Source organism: Oryctolagus cuniculus, chromosome 6 (assembly GCF_964237555.1).
Source record: "Oryctolagus cuniculus chromosome 6, mOryCun1.1, whole genome shotgun sequence".
Classification (NCBI taxonomy): domain Eukaryota; kingdom Metazoa; phylum Chordata; class Mammalia; order Lagomorpha; family Leporidae; genus Oryctolagus; species Oryctolagus cuniculus.
The window spans coordinates 5877878-5900090 of NC_091437.1; the positions used below are offsets into that span (position 1 = coordinate 5877878).

Here is a 22213-nt window from a genome sequence, read left to right on the forward strand (position 1 = left end):
CTCTGATGCGGTGTTGCAGGCGGAGGCTTAGCCCACAGCACCGTGACGCCAGCCAGTCAAGCCCTGGCATTCAGTACTTGGGGTTTCTCTTCTCTGCCTCTCCTGACCAGCACTGAGAATTGAGTTGAGCAAGTGTCAACATTTCCTATTTGCCTACAGTCTTAAATACGAGAATATAAACACGTACGTGTGTGTGCTCCTCACATGACTTGCTGACACCCCAGAAGCCCATCACAAGGTGAAGATACCCCCGGTCAAAGACGCAGGGGTTCCCCTCGCTTCCGGGCCGTCCCAGCTTAGCCCCTGCACGCGGCTGTTGGTGACCGAGGGGCCAGCTGCCCTGCCTGTCGCGAGCCTGGCAGAGAGCACCATGGGAAACCCAAGCACAGTTCCTCCTGGATGCACCTGACTTCCGCACTGTTCCCCACACACAACAGCGTACGGGACGGTCTGCAGCCAGAATAACTGTGGGCACGTCTGTGACTGGTCCTGGGGGTGACTGTGTCCCCAAACAGTGGCTGCCAGCAGTCAGTCCAGAAGGGTCCCCTAGGAGACATGTTCAGACTGCAGAGAGCATGATCGACAATGTGCTGTGCCTGCAAACCAAGCCAGGCAGCAAGGACCAGGGTTGGGTCTGTAGCCAGCAGCCACCCTCCCCTGCACCTGCCTGAGCTGTGTGCGTGTCAGGCGGCAGGCGCACGCCCACCTTACGGCTGGCTCTGTGAAGGTGGAGAAAAGCCCTGTGCAGTGCCCATGTCAGTGACAGGGTTGAGTGATGCCTGCATTTTTGCTGCACCCTGACAGTTGGCTCCCCGGGAAGACCAGTCTGATATTTAAGGACCTCAGATGGACAGATTCCCTCTCTGTCACGGTTCCTTCATCTGCTGGGACACAAAGCAATGCAGATTTCTGGGACTCCCTGACCCTGTAATTTTTCCATGCTGGACAGCAGGTCTGGGAATTAAAACTGGCGTGGGCTCGGTGTGGACCGGATGTGAGCTGCACCAGGGCATCAGCTCTGCCAGGGGGCGGCGTCGGGCCGTGTGGCCGAGCGCAGAACCAGATCACGTGATACCAGGCGGTCCTGTCTCAAATCCGCGCTTGGAGGATACATGCATTTTACAATGTGGAAGACGAGGCCAGAAACACATGCAACACCCACATTCCTTCAGAAAACCGACCTGGCATCTTCAAGAATGTGGGAGCAGCTTCCCTGCATGCGTGGGCAGGTGGGCCTGACTCTCACCTGCGGGGCCTGGCGCTCACCTGCGGGGCCTGGCGCTCACCTGGCTGGGCCTGACCCTCACCTGCGGGGCCTGGCGCTCACCTGCTGGGCCTGGCGCTCACCTGCTGGGCCTGGGGCTCACCTGGCTGGGCCTGACCCTCACCTGCTGGGCCTGGCGCTCACCTGCTGGGCCTGGGGCTCACCTGGCTGGCCTGGCGCTCACCTTCGGGGCCTGGCACTCACCTGGCTGGCCTGGCGCTCACCTGCCAGGTCTGGAGCTCACCTGGCCGGCCTGGCGCTTACCTGGCCGGCCCTGGCGCTCACCTGCGGGGCCTGGCGCTCACCTGGCTGGGCCTGACCCTCACCTGCGGGGCCTGGCACTTACCTGGCCGGCCCTGGAGCACACCTGTCGGCCCTGGCGCTCACCTGCGGGGCCTGGCACTCACCTGGCTGGGCCTGACCCTCACCTGCGGGGCCTGGGTCTCACCTGCCATCTCTGTCGCTCACCTGGCCGGCCACTTTCCCTTCCTGTCCGCGAATACCACGGCGGCCGCTAGGCGGCGCTGCTCCCTTCCAGATCGTCCGCCCAAGCCCAGCGGTGGGACTGTGGCGCGCTCACCTGACGCCGGGCAGGTGGCACAGGCCCCGCGGAAGGCTGCCCAGGATGACCTAAGCGAGAGGAGAAGAGCGACAGGAGACCAGAGTTTCCAGAGAGTCGCGGCGAAGGGCTGGGACTCGTTCCCAGGCGGTGCAGAGCCGCTGCAGGGTCCCCACCTAGGAGGAGCCCGCCCGTGGTCTGCGGGTCGCAGTGTCCCAGGGCCGCAGGTGCGGAGGCCAGCAGGAAGCGCACCTGCTGGGACGGCCACGGGATGAAGACGCGGCCCGAGTGGGCGCGCAGGGCGCGGAATACGCGGCGCAGAGAGGGGTGGGGGAGCCCGCTGTACACATTTACGGGTACATCGTAGTATTCCAATCGTCCCTCCCGTCCCCCTCGGCCCACCTGCAGGTATCCCCAAGCCTTTCTCCTCCCGCAGGCAGAGACCCTGGAGCCCCCCATTTAATTTCCCTCTAAACCTCCAAGTCACCCCTCCACCTCCGTCCTCTGTTCTCATGGAGCTAGGAGGGGGGACTCACAGAAGAGGGTGCGAGAGGAAAGCACTGCTACTTTAGGGGCTTCTAGAATGTTCCACAGCCCAGCCAGGAGTCAGCCTTGTTGAAAAGATGTTCCCTAGGGATTGCCCACCTGGGCCTCCAGAGCCGCGTCAGGCAGGGGAGGTCCACACCACGCCCTGCGGAGGGGCCAGGAAGGAGTGCGCTTAGCTCCAGATGTCACTGAGATGCCAACAGGGCTGACGAATGATTGCATCCATACTGTGGAATAAGAGTTAATTTAACCATACTTATAATAACTAAGCATATTCTATACAAAGTTCTTGACATAAAAGTTGAGGGTTTTTTTTAACCACTAAAGGATAGCTTTACCAATACCCCCAGGGGTTGGCATTTGCCCTAGCAATGAACCCCGAGTTAAGACGCCAGCATCCACGTCGGAGTGTCGGGGCTGCATCCCGGCCTCCAGCCCAGACCCCCGCTTCCTGTACTGCACACCACGGGCAGCGGCAGCCATGGCTCAAGTGGCTGGACTTCTACGTGGGAGACCTGGATTGAGCTCCTGGCTCCCAGCTTTGCTCTGGCCCAGCCCTGGCTGTTGAAGTTTTGGGGAGTGAACCCACAGATTGCAGCTGTCTCCCTGCCTTTCAGATCAAGAAGAAATGCCCCTGGCTAAGCGAATAGTCTCTGCTCTGCTCTAATCCAAACGCTCCTTCTCTGTCCAAATCCTCTTCTTCATTTCTGATTCTCGGCTGTCACTGCTGTACACCAGGATGCCACCTCTCTGTGTCAGGGCTTTGTTGCCAGGCACCAAGCTAACTCCCTCTGCAACTGCTTCAAGTTCAAATCTGAAGTCATAGCATCAGTATCACAGAACCACCAATGTCTGTTTTCAATACTCGCCAGGGAAGAGGATCAGGCAACTAAGCAAAACCAGGTGGTGTGAGGTCAGTAAGAAAAGGGGAGATTTTCCAGGGGGATTTGTGGGTAAGGGTAGCTTGTGGTGCCTAAGGGCAGCCCAGGTTTCCCTGTCCACATTCTCAGCTCTCGTCCTGCCTCTCTGTGAGCAAACGCTTCGTCTCTCCCTTCTAGGCCGGGTCCTTCTACTTCCCAGCACGGGAGACTGTGGCCACCCCGCCTGCCCACTCTGCATCCTCTCCAATCTATGCACTCAGTAAAGGCCTGAAGTCTCTCCCTCAACTCCACATCTGCAGGTTCATGAACAGACTGGTGAGCAGGAGCCGGCTCTGCGCCCTGGGTCCAGGGCAGCAAGGTGGTGGGCCAGCGTGGGAGCCGGGTTCCTGGGGAGGAGGGATGGGGACACGTGGCTCCTCTGGGATGGTTATGGGGCTCCGGCCACCACTTCTGTCTGGCTGCTGTGTTCTGCACGCTCCATTGCCTTTAACAGCACAAATCATTTCCATTCCCTGTGTGCTCCAGATGTGGTTTATGTAAATGGAATGGTGACGCTTACAAAATGCAGAGTCCAGAACGCTAGACGGCCATGGATTTGTCTGCCTCTTTAAAGAATGCATGTTTTTGACTTGTCTTCATCAGCTCTTTGTAAAAGGTTCAATACGGTTGTCATGGAGACAATCCTCTCCTTTTGCCCCACGTTTCGTTGGTAAATACAGTTACTAATTAAAACGTGTAAATAGAGTGACAAGTACAGCGGACAGGACCGGTGTGAGAGTGACCCAGTGGTCTGGTGAGGACACAGGCAGTACCGGGGTGATGCTGGCTGTGCCTGGAGATGGAGCAGTGCCTTCTTAAACCTCACCTGCATCACGGTCAGGTGACCGAGATGGCTTGTGAATGCACAGGCTGCTGTGGTTCAACCAAGCCAGGAGGTAGGGCTCAAGGCCCGAGAACTTGCATTTCTATCAGGCTGCCGGGGGTGCTTCTGGTCTGGGGGGACCATGTCCCGGAGAGCACCTGGATCAGCCTGGGCGTTCAGCAGGCATGGGCAGGCAAGAGCTGGGATGTTCTGCAGAGTGACAGGAGGGTGCCATGTGATCCAGAGACTGAGGACACAGGGTCTGTCTTAGGAGACTGCTGTGTCAGTCCCATTCTAACCCAGGCGCTCCAGGTCAGCTGTCACAGCTCAGCCGCCTGTCTGCAGACGGAGACTGTGTGATCCGAGCCGAACCTTAGTTCACTTATCTGTAGAGAATGGGAGGGATAATTTTCAGGGGTCAGAGACTCCATCAGTCATTGCAGAGGAGGCAGCGTAAGAATCACATGTGTGACCTGTTTTCCTTGCTACCAACTTCCACAGGGGTGACACAGCATGGGACAGGTAGATGCCTTGCACGCAGCGGGACATCCACTGCTTTTACAGCTCTGGCTCCGGGGAAAGACAGTACCACGTCTCTCAGATTCACCAGCATGTAAACAGCCCCGGTCAAGAGCAGCCAGGACCACGCGGCCTGGGCACACCACGAGGAGGAGCTCAAGAGGCCAGGCAGGAGCGTCTCTTCCGGCACTGCCCACCTGGGCCACGTGCACAAGCGCTGTGTCCAACCTGATGCACAGTTTGCAGCGTGCCACCGGTACCACGTGGCATTCCCAGGAGCACCGCGTGAGGGGAGCCACCTCTCCATTCTCACTAACACTGGGTGCTGTCAGGGCTCAGTCTTTGCCAGTCTGACTCATCCAAGGGAAATTCTTTGCGCCTCTGTGATCCACGGTGAGGCTGGACATCGTTTCATACTTACTGCCGTTTGTATGTGTCTTCTGTGAACTGCACACACTTGTTTTCGCCAGCCCAGGTGGTCTGCTGGCTCTGATGGACCCAAGAATGCAGACTGGACTGTCCGTCTTAGGCAGTGAGCATCTACTCTGAGCTCCGGCCTCTGCCCTCAGCAGCAGCCAGGAAAACATACTATGCTCATGGAAAGGGAAGTGACAGTGCCAGCCTCTGAATGCCAAGGGTCAAAGCTGTGACACAATCATCTCACTCAGCCACCTCAGAGCCCCGTCCTGCGCCAGGCTTCTCTCCAAGCCCTGGAGACAGAAGAACCCAACAGACACATCTCCACCCCCGAGGCACACACAGGCTGGTAGGCAAGCAGAATCTAATGTGAGAGCTCTGATAATAGGGGCAGATATGGGGGGAGATGAGAGCAAATTAGGATGGTCAATTCTATCTTTTTTGATTAGTGAGAACATGTAATAAAACATTACACAACTATAGAGCTCCAAAAAGCGTAAGATGTTTTTTACTGGAGGTAGCATGATGCCATGAGAAGACTGCATTTTGGCAATCAGTGGGTTGGTTTCCCAGTTCAGTCACATCAAACTGTGCAGCCATGGGCAATTTTCTTTTTCTTTTTTTCTTTTTTTTGACAGGCAGAGTGGACAGTGAGAGAGAGAGATAGAGAGAAAGGTCTTCCTTTGCCGTTGGTTCACCCTCCAATGGCTGCCGCGGCTGGCGCGCTGCGGCCAGCGCACCGCGCTGATCCGATGGCAGGAGCCAGGAGCCAGGTGCTTTTCCTGGTCTCCCATGGGGTGCAGGGCCCAAGCACCTGGGCCATCCTCCACTGCACTCCCTGGCCACAGCAGAGAGCTGGCCTGGAAGAGGGGCAACCGGGACAGAATCCGGCGCCCCGACTGGGACTAGAACCCGGTGTGCTGGCGCCGCTAGGTGGAGGATTAGCCTAGTGAGCCGCGGCGCCGGCCGCAATTTTCTTAATAATATCTTCTACATAGGGTCACCATGAGTTGCCAAAAAAATTCAAATAAAGTCAGGACCAACTTTATTTGTGAGGCCTGGAAACCTACGTATCATCTGTATATATATGAGTTTATGGTTTAAATCAAGTTAGCTACAGATCAAACGCAATCCCTAGCCAAACTTGAGTTGCCTTCTTTTAAGAAAATTGACAAGTGGATGCTGAAAGTCAAACAGAAGTGCAAAGGACTTTAAATAATCAAGACAATCAAGACAAAGAACAAAACTGGAGACTTGCACCTCCAAATTCTAACTCTTAATCATGGAGAGACCCAATAATCAAGACAGCACATATCACTGTATGGCTAGATACGCATGTGGACCCCACAACAGATCCGAGAGGCCAGAAAGTAACCCTCACACTTACAGCCAACCGTGCCAAGACAACAAGAGTCCCAAGACAACAAGACAACTGAAAGGGGGAAGGAGTGGCCTTTTTGGTAAATGGTGCTGAGACGCTGGACATCCACACACACGTGATGATGCTGGACTCCTTCCTCTTGTATAAATATAAATGACCCCAAAATGGATCATAGGCATGAGCGTAAGAGCGAAAACCATAAGCTCTCATAGGAAGACACAATCTTCACAGTCTATATTAGTGATTCCTGAGATTTGACACCAAAAGCACAAACAACTGAAAAGGGTAAATAAATTAGACTTCAGAATGTGAAACTCTGGGCTGGCGTCGTGGCACAGTGGTCAGGCTGCTCACAGCGCTCGGCACCCCACATCACAGTGCCACTTTGAGTCCCGGCTGCACTTCTGACCCAGCCCCCTGCTCATGCGCCTGGGGAAGCAGTGGAAGGTGCCCAAGTGCATTAGCCCCTGCACCCATGTGGGAGGCCCAGATGGCGTTACGGGCTCCTGGTTTCAGCCTGGCCCATTCCCAGCTGTTCTGGCCATCTGGGGAGTGAAACAAAAGATGACAGATCTCTCTCTCTCTCTCTCTCTCTCTCTCTCTCTCTTGTCCCTCTGCCTTTTAAATAAATAAAATAAAATCTTAAAAATTTAAAACTTTTGTGCGTCAATGGACACTGTCATAAATGTGAAAGACAGTCCATAGAATATGAGAAAATATTTGCAAATCATACATCTAGTGATGGATTTGTACACAAAATATATGAAGAACCCTTATAACTCAATAACACACCAAACTAGAAATTGTTAAGTAAAACACGTTCCATTTTCTTTAATAGTTTTAACTTCATAAAGACAAAAAGAAAAATTTGTGTAAAGAGCAATTTTCTGTGATTCTAAGTTGGTAAAATATTTATAACAAAATTTAATAAGCACTTATTGGCAAATAACATATAATTCAGAAAATATATTTCATAAAACTCATTTTTTCTACCTGTCATTTCAGCAAAGTAATTTAATTCTTGCATTAAATATATTACATAATTTGTTTTCTGTTCAAACTAATGGTTTCGAAGAATTAAATATTAAAGTTTAATTGTATCCAAAGTACACAAAATGTGAATTTAATGAAAAAAGTGAAATAAAATAAGTATAAAAATAAAAACATTTAAAATGTAAATTACTGTTACATTTTAAGATTTTTTTTTCTAAAATATCCAAAAATTATCTCTTAGAATTTCAGGGCCAATAGAATATATAGTTGATCAATAACAAAAACATCAATCATTGCCCCTCCCTCCAGCGGGGTGCGACCTAGCCACTGTCACGGATGACAGTCACTGTCTGACCAGGAAGTGTATGACTAAGCCACTACTTGGCAGGAAACAAATGGTCATCCATGGCCTCCACCCTGGGACAGCAACAGTGCCCAAGACAGAAATTCAGGAACAAGTGGCCAAAGTGTACCAGAGCCCTCCCAATACCATCGCTGTGTTTGGATTCAGAGCTAATTTGGGTGGTGGCCAGACACCTGGCTTTGGTCTGATTCATGATTCTTTGAATGATGCAAAGAAAAACGAACCCAAACACAGACTTGTGAGACATGCCTGTCTGAGACAACAGACCTCGAGAAAACAGCAAAAGGTGCGTGAGAGCACAGGGTGAGGAAAGACGCGGGACAGCAAAGGCCGACATCACTGCCGCTGAAAACCCAGAGGAGGCAGATTCTGCGATGCCTTTATCTGTGGTGATGGTCTGAATTTCTCACGGGCATTAATACTCTGCAAAAACTTTAAAAAAATTGTGTAAAAAAGCCAAATTTAGTTTTTGACAATTTAATTAAATTTTAGAAAACAGTTTTATGACAACAGAACCATTTGGAATTCTACCATCTGATGTCCATCTGAACCATTCGTCAGGGATGTTATGGTTGCCTAAATACTTGCATTTACAGCTCTGAGGATGTGAATTATGTAACGCTGCAAAGCATTCCCAGTTGATCTATGCAATTGCTGTAGGGCACCTCTGGGGCCGGTGCTGTGGCACAGCGGGTTAAAGCCCTGGCCCGAAGAGCTGGCATCCCATATGAGCGCCAGTTCTAGTCCCGGCTGCTCCTCTTCTGATCCAGCTCTCTGCTGTGGCCTGGGAAAGTAGTAGAAGATGGCCCAAGTCCTTGGGCCCCTGCACCCATGTGGGGGCCCCAGAAGAAGCCCGTGGCTTCTGGTTTCGGATCAGTGCAGATCCAGCCATTGTGGCCAGTTGGGGAGTGAACCAGCAGATGAAAGACCTCTCTCTCTCTGCCTCTCCTCTCTCTGTGTAACCCTGATTTTCAAATAAATAAATAAATCTTTTTTTTTTGTTTAAAAGATGGGTACCTCTGGAATCGGGATTTGAAAGGCAATCATATCAAATTATCACCCTAAAACATGTCAATTTACAATTCTTTTTTTTTTTTTTTTTTTTTTTTTTATGACAGGCAGAGTGGACAGTGAGAGAGAGACAAAGAGAAAGGTCTGCCTTTGCCGTTGGTTCACCTTCCAATGGCTGCTGTGGCCAGCGCACTGCGCTGATCCGAAGCCAGGAGCCAGGTGCTTCTCCTGGTCTCCCATGGGGTGCAGGGCCCAAGCACTTGGGCCATCCTCCACTGCCTTCCCCAGGCCACAGCAGAGAGCTGGCCTGGAAGAGGGGCAACTGTGACAGAATCTGGTGCCCCAACCGGGACTAGAACCCGCTGTGCCGGCGCTGCAGGTGGAGGATTAGCCTAGTGAGCCGCAGCGCCCGCCAATTTACAATTCTTTTATAAACAAACTTTAATATGTAGCAGTAGAAGAAAAGGAGGATAATGAAAATACATGGTGTTTGACATTACTGACAATACTTCCACACCAAATAATCTGTCCTCCTCAGGCTAATGAAGAAAGTGTGAAAAGCTAGTTGATTGCTTTTGGTTATTAAACTGTTTGACTGCTGAAATCCTGCTGTACCTTGAGGCAGCATAACCCACAGACCTGCAAACATGTGGATACTCACTTTTTGTTTCAGAGACACAGAATAGAGGTGGTGGGGATTCTCCTAGGACAGGGCTGCCCTGCACATGGACTGTGGGGATCCCAGAGCAGGAGCCCCTCTTGCCCAGACCCAAGGCTGCCCTGCAGGATGCACCTGAGAGAGGGAACAGGTAATGGACAGCACCCTCTAGCCCACTTGAGTATCTGGGCAGTGTGGACTTCTTGACGCACATTCTTGTCTTTGCTCCACCACTCCTTTTCATTTTATTTTCAGTCCCATGGCACTTTCTCTGTCTCCTTTGCAAGACTCTCTATCAATCCCACAGGACTGCACAGCAGGGTTCAGCTCCAGGCTCTCCACACCCATATCCTGGTAAGCGACTATTCAACAGCTCCCTTTGGACACTGCCAAGGAGCCTCCCCGTCAGTGACTTTGAGAGAGAACTCATGCTTTGCTGGACGTTTTCTGATGGCCCATCTAGCTCCACTGTTCGTCTTCTCGCACCCCTGCCCTACTAATCTTGTTTGGGTTTGGGTCTGGGTTTGAAGATCTGGTAGGCAATCTGAGGGAGGGGAAGAGTAAGGTTGGAGTATTTACTTCCTGAACTACTTCTCTTCAGGGTGGCTGTGGCCTGGGGACAATTCTCCTGCCCAAAGATTTTATCTCCTATCAGGTGACTCCCTAAACTCGTTCCCATAACTACTCCCTCTCCTGCCTCTCAGGTATGAACTATTATTTTTAGCAAAGCATTGCACTAGGCCTTGGCTTTGCCTTGCTCTGACAGCATTTTTGTAACAGTTCTTTTGGCAAACTTTCTTCAACTTACTCAATCGGACCACACCATCTTTTTCCCACTGGGACCCTGGCTGACATAGTAATGGGCACAACACAGAATCTTTAAGAGGGACTCAGACCCTGGTTTTGGTTGTGCAATATTTGGAGAGCACACGGGGGACGCGGGCTCTGGGTAACAGGATCAGTCACTCGACCTGTCACCGTGGTAACGTGGAAGGGCAAGGTGTTGGGAAATCAAGTGGGTGGCTCTGCAGCCTGGCTGCTACCAGAGGAATGCCTTTTGGAATTACGGTGCCATCTGGGTTGTTCTAAAGCTTAGGGAGCTCTAGTAGGGAAAAGGAGAAATAACCAGACCATCATGTGCACAGTCGCTAACTCTGATGAGAGCTTGAAAAGTGCATCTCACTTCCTGAGGCTGCAGGAACGCACGGCTGGGATCTGACTCGAAGGCTGCAGCACCAGCTGGATGCTCAGAGCCATGGGGCCCACGACATTCAAACAGGAGCGCCTGGGGGGATGGGAGGGCCCTGACCGCTGAGTCAGGGCGTGGAGACACACCTTGCAGCAGAGAAAGCATGCAGTGAGTGCGCACTTCTACTCCTGTCGGACAGTGTAATACAGTAACTCTGGAATAGTGAGCTACTACCCAGTCCACCGGTGTTGACAGGAGTCCCATCTCCAAGAAGCAGCTGGATTCCTGGAGAAGTGGAAGAGCCCACTCAGCCCTGACCACTGCAGCCATCGAGAGAATGAACCAGCGGAGGGAAGACCTCGCTCTCTCTCTCTCCCTCCCTCCCTCCCTCTGTGTGTGTAACTCTTTCAAATAAATAAATTTTTTTTAAAAAAGAAAATATGCCAGTGGTCAGAAAGCTTACTCAAAAGAGGTTCAAAATTAGATAGCAGGGAACTGGAGAATAAAATGACATTGAGATCATACATTCAACCCAAATAGCTAAGTTTAAAAAAAAATTGGCAATACCAGGTACGCAGGGATATGGAAAGACCAGAGCTCTCACACGTTACTGGTGGGAGTGTAGGCTGGTGAAAAGGACTGTGGAAAAGTCTGGAAGCACCTACAAAAGGTAAATAAATGCCAACCTTATGATGCAGCAATTCTACCGCCAGCTACATACCCAAGAGAAATGAGTGCCCGTGTTTACCAGAGGACATTTACAGGGATTTTCATAGGACTTCTATTTCTATTAGCCTCAAACTGGAAACAATCCAAATAGACCTTAAGAGTCAGATAGACAAAGAAGTGTATACATTCATGGCAAGTAATGGGGGGGGGGCAACTCAGCACCACACGGATCAGTCTGGCAGACACAGCGACGAAGGAAGGCGGCCCCTCGCGGGGCGGACACGTGGTCCATGTGTCTGACGCTCAAGAAAAAGGGAGACTAATCCCCAGGGTCAGTCCAGAGTGGCCACCTCGGGGAGTGTGAGGGAGGCAGGGAGAGAGAACTGGCAAGCCGCTACTTCTGGGTGTGTCTGCCGGCTGTTTCCAGGGAAGAACGGCCTGTTGTGCAGAAAACTGAGCGGGGAAGGCCCGCTCCTACTGTGGGTGGCCACCTTCCCCAGAGGAGCAGGGAAGCAGGAGAAAATCTCTCTCTTTCTCTCTCTCTGGTTCTCTCTGGTTTGTGGGCTGGGGCCAGTTCTTCCCAGCGCAGCTCTTGGACATCAGACTCGCGACCGTGTGGCCTGTGGACGCAGGGCCCTGCACCAGTGGCTTCCGGGGTGTTTGGTCTCGGGGCAGGGGTGACAGCAGTGGGCTCCGCGGGGCTGAGGCTGGTGGCTGCTTGCACTGAGACACACTGCAATGAAGAGACTGACTCTTGTTGCAGATGGCCTCTCATGGAACTTTCCAGCCTGTTGTCAGATTACTGCGGCCTAGTAAATCCTCTCTCTCTCTCTCTCTCTCTCTCTCTCTCTCTCTCTCTCTCTCTCTCACACACACACACACACACCCTACAGGTTCTGTTGCTCAGGACAACACTGACCGATACAGGGGACAGTTGTTCAGAAGGGGTATGAGGGGCCATCTGGGGATCTTCATCTGGGTTTCCCTTAGCGTTACTCTTACTGCTTTCCCTTTCCAATCAATACGTGTAAGATGGTGTCTGTATTATGCATCACACATACACAATTTTTGCCAACTGCACGAGTTTGTACTGGAGCTTTGGGGAGGTGCAGTCAGCGGGTTAGGTCTACATTCGGAGGTGAACGACGCGAGGTGGCAGAGCCCGGGGGTGTGCAGGAGCTGCAGCACACAGAGAGCGCTCCTGAAGCCTACTCCTGTCTCCGGCTGTTCAGATGAGATCCACCACCTTGGCCACAGCCAAATGATCCCAAAGATCAGGACTCCTGGAAACTGCTGAACTTTCCTCTTTGTTCAAATACTTGAACTCAGTCCTTCTGGATGTCACCCTCGAGGGCCCCACAAAATCCACTGCTAAAGGGAGTAAGATCTTGGCATGCCAACAGAGCGGCGGAGCGAGGGCGGAGCTCATCTCTCCTGCACCCCAGGACCTGCACCGGGCGGAGCTCAGCCAGCAATTTCACTGTCACTGTGCCACTGGCGCAACAGCGCGTGCTCCCGAGAGAGAGGCCGCCCCCCCACAGCACAGGTGCGGGATGCATCCCCCCGCCCCCTGCTTTGGAAGATCCTGACGTGCTGTTCAGAAAGCTTGGAGGTTTTTCATTCCAGCTTTAACTGGGCGGGTTTCCACAGCCGGTCGTTCTTCGCATGAATACTGACCAGTCGCTAATCAGATGTCATTTCAGAGCCTGCGGATTGATCTTCCCTCTAAATTGAAGAATCTTAACTAAGGAAGTGCACAGCTTCCTGCAGGAGGTAGTCAAACAACAATCCCGCAGGCCGCGCACGCCAACAGGCTCTCTCCCACTGCCTTGGACGGCTTCTGTGTGCAGGCTCCCCGCCCCCCACCCCAGCACTGGCTAAGCAGGCTGCAGCCCCTTTCTGGAGAGGTCGAAAGCTCACCATGTCCTAGCAAGCAGCCAGTAGGAACATTTCTGTTGGCTTGCTGCCTTGCTCATTTCATTTCTGAATTCCAAACCAGACTTAGAAATATGTGATTACTGGAGTAAATTCAGATGGGATTACCTCTGAAGTTCTCTAAAGAACAGAAAAAAAGAAACACGTCTGCCTCACATCAGCACAGTCTGATAACACATGCGAGCAACCTTGGCCAAAAACATTTGCTTTGCTTTTCACTACTGCTCATCATTATCCATGTATCTCCAGTGTGCAACAAACATTTGTTGGACAATGAATAAATGAGTGGCTGCATTCCAGTTCATCACGGGAGGTTTTTGTTGTTGTTGTTGTTTTTTTTTTTTTTTTTTTTTTTGACAGGCAGAGTGGACAGTGAGAGAGAGAGAGAGAGAAAGGTCTTCCTTCCGTTGGTTCACCCCCCAAATGGCCGCCATGGCGGTGCTACACCACCGATCTGAAACCAGGAGCCAGGTGCTTCCTCCTGGTCTCCCATGGGGTGCAGGGCCCAAGCACTTGGGCCATCCTCCACTGCCTTTCCGGGCCACAGCAGAGAGCTGGACTGGAAGAGGGGCAACTGAGACAGAATCCGGCGCCCCGACCGGGACTAGAACCCAGAGTGCCAGCGCTGCAGGCGGAGGATTAGCCTAGTGAGCTGCGGCGCCAGCCCATCACGGGAGTTTTTTAAACATGCTCTGGCAGTTGAGATAAATTTATTACTTGTGCATTCTAACGACTTTGGTGTCACATAATTTGCAGTTTAATTTGTGCTACTTGAGGTCATGAATAGAAACTGGTTTACATTCTAGTCTCAAGATGTAATTTCTTTATATTCTAGTCTCAGGATGCCTTCTTATTAAGCAATTTTTCCTTTTCCTTTAGTCTCATCTAAGAAACCCAAAGAATGGCAACTGAAAAGGGAAATATGAGGTTCATCTTCTTTCTTGGAATTGTCCAGGAACGGTATGGTCTGAGACAAGCTCTCTGTTCACGGATTGGTGGAACTCTTGCTGTTGGCAAACAGTTCTTTGCAAGATGCTAGTCTGAAGAATCACAAGTCAGACAAGAGAGCCGAGAGAGGCAAAGCCCACTCCCCCGGAAGGGTAACGTGTTCTGCAGAGCCCACTCCCCCGGAAGGGTGACCCGTTCTGCAAAGCCCACTCCCCCGGAAGGGTGACCCGTTCTGCAGAGCCCACTCCCCCGGAAGGGTGACCCGTTCTGCAGAGCCCACTCCCCTGGAAGGGTGACGCGTTCTGCAGAGCCCACTCCCCCGGAAGGGTGACGCATTCTCAGAGTCACAGCTAGCTTCTGGAGCTTTCGCATGGTCTGCACATCACGTCCAAGTATGCACTCATCTATACCCTACCCCCTGTGTATACCCTACTGTGTATACCCTACTGTGACCTAGGAATGCAGGAAGAAAACGCTCTTCAACCCTTGGCCCATCTGTCTCTTTTGTGTGACACCTGCTTTCTAGAGTGAGGATAACGACTGTGTGGGACTCACAGGGCAGCACGTGCTGCACAGTGGAAGAGGCAGCACTCTCAGCGATAACCTGTCAGTAACTCCCCACATCCATCACCACACAGTTTCCAGTCCCTCCATGTTTGTTAGCCGATTCCTGACCTCAATAAAAAGAAAAAAAACCTGGGCACCCTGTTCCAGTGGGCTCCAGTGTTCTGGGTGAGCTTCGGGAACACGGGTGGCCAGCTCTCATCTGTTGCTCTACCAGTACCCCCACTCCCTCTTACCCGTCCTCACTTGGGAAAAACTCCAGTTCCCATACAAATGTCCAAGAGATTTATGCCACATAAATGAATCTGTTTGTAGAAATAAATTTACTTTATGAAATGTTAAGGTGTTTCCTTCTTGTCTGCCCCCACACTGTGGCTGTCGTATGCCAGCCTCCCAGTCCCGTGTCCGTGTCCCCCTCCGCATCCTCAGCTGGCCACCATCCCGAAGAACCTGACGACTCCAGCAGGTGACCAACCACATGCCCTAGTTTCTCGATTCCCCACCTCCTCAGTGTGAGCGACGGCCATCTGCAGGCGACAACAACAGTGCCCACGGCCCACACCATGACTGAGATCTTAACTCCCAAGGGACACCCTAACCACTAACCGTGTACCCCCCGTCGCAGCCTCTGACTTCCAGCTCACGTGCCTCACACAGCCCTCTCTGGGAAACACCCCACTGGCTCCGGACGCCTGTGGAAGACACCGTGGCTCTGGCGTACGTGCTTACTGTCCTAAGTCTGTCTCTCGGCTGGACTCCAGCTCCCGGTCAGCAGCACCCAGGCCATCCTATTTCTCAAAGGGCTCTGCCCAAAGAGGGGGAAACAGCTGGAAACGCTTGCTCAACTTCATGGATTAGAAACACTGGTAACCAATGACCTCGCACCACAATGCTGAGCCCTCTTTGAACTCTGGCCTCAGTCAGCAAATGGCCTTGTCCCGACTTCACTGCAAATCCAGGGCACTGCCTCAGCAAACCTTAACTGATCACCCCAGGCGCCTGCACATGTGGCCTCCGTGTCTCCTCTTGGCCATCGCAGGGGGAGAGCTGCCCTTCCACCTGAAAGGGCCACCCCTCCTCCTGGTCTGGACCCTATCCCATCACCCTCAGGGGTCTCTACCCATCCCCCTCTCTCTTTCGCTCTGTATACCTGCTCCATGGACTCACCTCGTGCAGCACTGCCCTCCCCGGGAATGCCTGGGGCCCGACCGGCGGGGGCTCGGTGTCACAGGATGCCCCGTGCCATCCCGGCTGGTGTTCAAGGGAAATTCCTAGCTCATGCTGGGAAGAAGCCGAAGGGGACCTGCAAGTGTCTTGGCAGATGCGTGGCTTCCGAGCAGCACCCAGGCTCTTCCCCTGAGAAGACCGGCATGGGGGAGGCGGTTTGTTCCAAACAAGGGAGAGAGGAAAACCCAAGCCAGAGATATCAGCAGAATCCAGAGGAGGCACCAGGCTGAGGAGAAGGCGGGGAGGGCAGGGGCAGGGAGGGAGAGTTTTAAGAATGGCAAGGGTGTTTGCGCTATGCTCACATCACTCCCCCGAAGCCCTCCCCAAGGGGGGTCCGGTGGGGTGCTGAGATTTGAAGAGGGGGTCGAGTCAGATGTCTGTAGGCTGGGCACGGTGCAGAGACCTCTCACAGGAAGAGAGCTTGCACGGTGCACTGCTCTGCACTGCACCCCTGGAAACACGCAGAAATTATGGGAAGAGCTTTGGCCTTCCAGAACCAAGGGTCTGGGCTCAAGTCAGCTTGACCGTCATCGCCGACGGCACAGAAAAGGAGGCCCCGGTGACCCTGGTCTGTACCCGAGCAGATAAATCGTGACTCGGCAGCCCTAAAAGTAAGGTTTGCCAGCACTGATGGGATCTGCAGCACCTCTCCATCAAAGTGTTGCTTTGATTCTTATGATTTTATAGTTCCATTTCACCAAGTGCTGAAGGGTTCTCACATTGGGTGGTCCTAATCCGGTCAGCAGTGGTCGGAGTTTACTGAAGACTCAACACAGACATCTGGCTGCCATGGAAAGCTATGCCACGCCTGCTGTGCTGGACACAGGGAACGATTAGAATTTCCATAATTCTCAGACTGCTCAGCTGTGGAGTCTGCGTGACCAGCGCTGGCGCGACTGATGTGGTTTCAACTGCTCCCGTCCCTGAAGTAATAAACATGAACTCATGCTCAGGTCTCCTTTGTGGACCATTTGTGCTGGTGTAACTTCAGTTTCTTTGTGTAACTGCTGCAGTGTTCCATTGTGGCTTTGATTTCGCCTCCTTCCGAGTCTTGTTATCTTGAGTGGGAGGTGGGAACAGCTTGGGTAGGTAGGCGGCAGTGCCTTTTGTCCTGGCTGCCTTGGCAGGAGTTCAAGCAACTTTAAAATCACTAACTTGAGGGGCTTGCAGGAACTGTGGAAGCGGTTTTTGATACAGTGTTTCAAATAGACAGGACTGTGGGGAAAAGCTGACAACACCGGAGGCATCCTCTTTTGTTTCTCTAGGGTCCATGGTGATGTCCCCTCTTTCTTTCCTGAGTTTGGTGATTGAGGCTTCTCAGCTAAAGATTTATTTACCAATTTTGTTCAGCATCCCAAAGAAATCAACTGTTTTGTTCGTTTTCTGTATTACTTTTTATCTTCCCTATTTCATTCATTTCTACTCTAACCATTATTATTTCCTTTCTTCTGGTATTTTAGGTTTAGTTTGTGCTTTAAAAACACCTTGAGGTAGATTAGGCTATAGATGTGAGATCTTTTAAAAATATAGGTATTTAGGCCGGCGCCGCGGCTCACTAGGCTAATCCTCCGCCTTGCGGCACCGGCAACCAGGTTCTAGTCCAGGTCGGGGCGCCGGATTCTGTCCCGGTTGCCCCTCTTCCAGGCCAGCTCTCTGTTGTGGCCAGGGAGTGCAGCGGAGGATGGCCCAAGTGCTTGGGCCCTGCACCCCATGGGAGACCAGGAGAAGCACCTGGCTCCTGCCATTGGATCAGCGTGGTGCGCCGGCCGCAGCGCGCTGGCCGTGGCGGCCATTGGAGGGTGAACCAACGGCAAAGGAAGACCTTTCTCTCTGTCTCTCTCTCACTGTCCACTCTGCCTGTCAAAAAATTAAAAAAAAAATAAAAATATAGGTATTTAACAGCTATAAGCTTTAAGCACTACTTTAGTTTTTCTTTTTTTCCCCAAAGATTTATTATTTGAAACTCAGAATTACATAGAGAGGAGAGAGAGAGAGTTTTCCATCACTCCCCAGATGGTCGCAACAGCCGGAGCTGCTCCTATCTGAACCCAGGAGCCAGGAGCTTCCTCTGGGTCTCCCATGCGGGTGCAGGGGCACAGGGACTTGGGCCATCTTCCACTGCTTTCCTAGGCCATAGCAGAGAGCTGCATTGGAAGTGGAGCAGCTGGGTCTCGAACCGGCGCCCATATGGGATGTCAGCACTTCAGGCCAGGGCATTAACCCACTGCACCACAGCCCTGTCCCCATTACTTTAGTCTTCCATAACATGCATTTTCCATAAACTTTTGAAGACCCCATATGTGTTTATAATTGTTTATCTCCCTGAATTGATCCTCTTTTATTACTTTTAAAATCTTTTCTTCCTTCTTTTTTTTTTATTTTGGAAAGGTGGAGAGAGAGACAGAGAGATTTCCATTGGCTGGCCTACTCCCCAGACTCCCACATGAACGAGAGCAGGGCCAGGCCAGAGCCAGGTCTCCCACATGAGTAACAGGGACTCAGGTACTTGAGCCACCCCTGCTGCCTCCCAGGAAGCACAGGAGCAGGAAACCCAGAAGCAGATCTGGGGGGCCGGCACTGTGGCACAGCAGGCTAACGCACGCCCTGGCCTGAAGCGCCAGCATCCCATATGGGCGCCAATTTGAGACCCAGCTGCTCCACTTCCGATCCAGCTCTCTGCTATTTGCTGGAAAAGCAACAGAAGATGGCCCAATCCTTAGGGGCCCTGCACCCGCCTGGGAGACCCATAAGAAGCTCCTGGCTTTGGATCAGCGCAGTTCCAGCCATTGTGGCCAAATAGGGACTGAACCATCAGATGGAAGACCTCTCTCTCTGCCTCTCCTCTCTCTGTGTAACTCTTTCAAATAGATAAATATTCTTTTTTTTTTTTTTGATAGGCAGAGTTAGACAGAGAGAGAGACAGAGAGAGAGGTCTTCCTTCCTTTGATTCACCCCCCAAATGGCTACTAGGGCCAGCGCTGCGCAGATCCAAAGCCAGGAGCCAGGTACTTCTCCTGGTCTCCCATGGGGTGCAGGGCCCAAGCACTTGGGCCATCCTCCACTGCACTCCTGGGCCACAGCAGAGAGCGGGCCTGGAAGAAGAGCAACCAGGACAGAATCCAGCGCCCTGACCAGGACTAGAACCCGGTGTGCCGGTGCCGCAGGTGGAGGATTAGCCTAGTGAGCCACGGCGGCGGCCTAAATATTCTTTCAAAAAACAAAAAAAAGCAGCAGATCTGGGTCTGTAGCCCAGGTCCTTCCATGTGGGATGCTGGCACCCAGCAGCATCGCAGGCACAGCACCGATGCCCCCCCTTTATCATCACACACCCCCTTTATCATCACACACCCCCTTATCATCACACACGCCCCCTTTATCATCACGCACCCCCCCTTATCATCACACACACCCCCTTATCATCACACACCTCCCTTTATCATCACACACCCCCCTTTATCATCACACACCCCCCTTTATCATCACACCCCCCCTTTATCACACACCCCCCCTTTATCATCACACACCCCCCTTTATCATCACACACACCCCCCTTTATCATCACACACACCCCCCTTTATCATCACACACGCCCCCCTTTATCACACACATGCCCCCCCTCATCACACACCCCCCTTTATCACACACACGCCCCCCCTCATCACACACCCTTTATCATCACACACGCCCACCCTTTATCGTCACACATGCCCATTTTTACCTCTAGTAGCATTTTTTGTTGTTTTACTGCTTATTCTGTACATTAGCAGGGAGCTGGATTGGAACCACTGCTCCAATATGGATGCCAGCATTGCAGGCAGTGGCTTAACCCATGGAGCCACAACACCAGCCCTCACTCATTTTTTTTTTTTTCTGTTTCTTGGCTTGTATAATCTTTGTTGATCTAGCTCCACGTTCACTGTTTCTTACATCTAGAAGTTTAAATTTACAGTTGAGCCCTTCTAGCAAATTTTTTATTTCAGTTAATGTACTTTTCAACTCCGTAAGTTTTACTTGGTTCTTTTAAAAAATAATCTTTCACAATATACTGATACTTATTTTTGATTGGATGTTATTATTTATTTAATCATGGTTCCCTTTACGTCTCTGCTTTATATATTTATAACTGCTTGGATACTTCCGTCGCGCAGTGTGCTGGTGACAGTGGCCTGCTTCTCCTGCATTAACACTACACTCCTACAAACAGATGCTGGGTAGGAACAGTAGCCTCTGTTCTCCACTTGCCTCGCCCAGTATTTGTCCCCCACTCTGCTTGTGAAATGGAGTGAGAACAGGGTCTCAGTATTCTCAATACGCTGTTCCTGGCGTACAGCCTGGGCGCTGTCAGTGGGAGCTGACTGGAAGACCGGCGTCAGCTGTCTCAGTACTTCCAGCCTGGAACTCAGCCTCTGCAGCCTGGAGCTGGGAGGATTAGGGCACGCTCAGGGCCTGTGTCTGCCACAAAGATATCCTGGCCCTGGACGGGGAGCTGGTGATAGGTTGTCGGGGGAGTGGGCTGGTGACAGAGATGTCCCTGGACGGGGAGCTGGTGGTGGGTCACGGGGGAGTGGGGTATGGTGGAGATGGTTGTGGATGGGCAGCTGGTGATAGGTTGTCGGGGGAGTGGGGTGTGGTGGAGATGGCCCTGGACAGGGAGCTGGTGATAGGTTGTCGGGGGAGTGGGGTGTGGTGGAGATGGCTGTGGACGGGGAGCTGGTGGTGGGTAGCGGGGGAGTGGGGTGTGGTGGAGATGGCCCTGGACAGGGAGCTGGTGATAGGTTGTCGGGGGAGTGGGGTGTGGTGGAGATGGCTGTGGACGGGGAGCTGGTGGTGGGTCGGCAGGGGAGTGGGGTGTGGTGGAGATGGCCCTGGACAGGGAGCTGGTGATAGGTTGTCGGGGGAGTGGGGTGTGGTGGAGATGGCCCTGGACGGGGAGCTGGTGATAGGTTGTCGGGGGAGTGGGGTATGGTGGAGATGGCCCTGGACAGGGAGCTGGTGATAGGTTGTCGGGGGAGTGGGGTGTGGTGGAGATGGCCCTGGACGGGGAGCTGGTGATAGGTTGTCGGGGGAGTGGGGTATGGTGGAGATGGCTGTGGACGGGGAGCTGGTGGTGGGTCGGCAGGGGAGTGGGGTGTGGTGGAGATGGCCCTGGACGGGGAGCTGGTGGTGGGTCGCGGGGGAGTGGGGTGTGGTGGAGATGGCTGTGGACGGGGAGCTGGTGGTGGGTCGGCAGGGGAGTGGGGTGTGGTGGAGATGGCCCTGGACAGGGAGCTGGTGGTGGGTCGGCAGGGGAGTGGGGTGTGGTGGAGAAGGATCCCTGTGTTCTCGGCCTCATCAGCCCAGAGTGGAATTCTGGTCATGCTGAGCTGGGAACAGTGAGGGAGGACATGGCCCTGGCTCTACTGCCATAGATTCCACTGCGCTTCAGTAGATTTAGATTTTCTTTCTTCTTCTCCTTTTTTTTTTTTTTAAGATTTATTTATTTATTTGAAAGGAAGAGTTACAGAGAGGCAGAGAGAGAGAGAGAGAGAGAGAGAGAGAGAGAGAGAGAGGTCTTTCATCCACTGGTTCACTCTCCAGATGGCTGCAATGGCTGGAGTTGGGCCAATCCAAGGCCAGGAGCCAGGAGCTTCTTCCAGGTCTCCCACGCAGGTGCAGGGGCCCAAGGACTTGGGCTATCTTCTACTGCTTTCCCAGGCCATAGCAGAGAGCTGGATACGAAGAAGAGCAGCTGGGATTTGAACCAGTGCCTATATGAGATGCTGGCACTGCAGACAGCAGCTTTACCCACTATACCATGGCACCAGCCTGGATTTAGATTTTCCTGACCAGATGTTTCTTTATGTATGCCTTTTTGGCAATTTCTCAACAAGTCTAAATGCATTTTTAATTCACTCTTTGACCAGTTCGTTATTTTCTGGAGAGGCGGCCTCATCTATTTTTTTCCTTTAGGCTGTGCCCCTATCTAGGTTACGCCCCATAACATGATGGATGGTTTGATTCTTGGCAGCTCTGCAGCATCTGTGACTAAAGGCCTTGTGCACCCCACATCCTTGTTGTGCAGTCATTGCTCCACTGAGGCCTGCCATTGTACCCCAAATCAAGAGAGAGTTGTGTGGCCTGGCCTTGTGGCACAGCAGGTCAAGCCACTGCCAGAAAAGCTGATATTCCATATGGGCACTGGTTTGAGTCCTGGCTGCTCTACTTCCTATCCAGCTCCCTGCCAATG

General features: G+C 52.4%; 1 long non-coding RNA gene and 1 pseudogene across 1 annotated transcript in view; one reads left to right on the forward strand and one right to left on the reverse strand.

Moving 5' to 3' along the window:
• Window positions 1-1382: 1382 nt before the first annotated feature.
• The window catches only part of LOC138850120 (uncharacterized), a 117234-nt gene continuing 96403 nt past the window's right edge, over window positions 1383-22213 (reverse strand). Inside the window, exons 3-4 of the long non-coding RNA XR_011389643.1 lie at window positions 2469-2596; window positions 1383-1894 (exon numbers count right to left, since the gene is read on the reverse strand). This is a non-coding gene — a long non-coding RNA (uncharacterized lncRNA). The remainder of the gene's footprint in view (window positions 1895-2468; window positions 2597-22213) is intronic.
• LOC138850119 (small ribosomal subunit protein eS24 pseudogene) lies at window positions 7740-8757 on the forward strand (annotated as a pseudogene).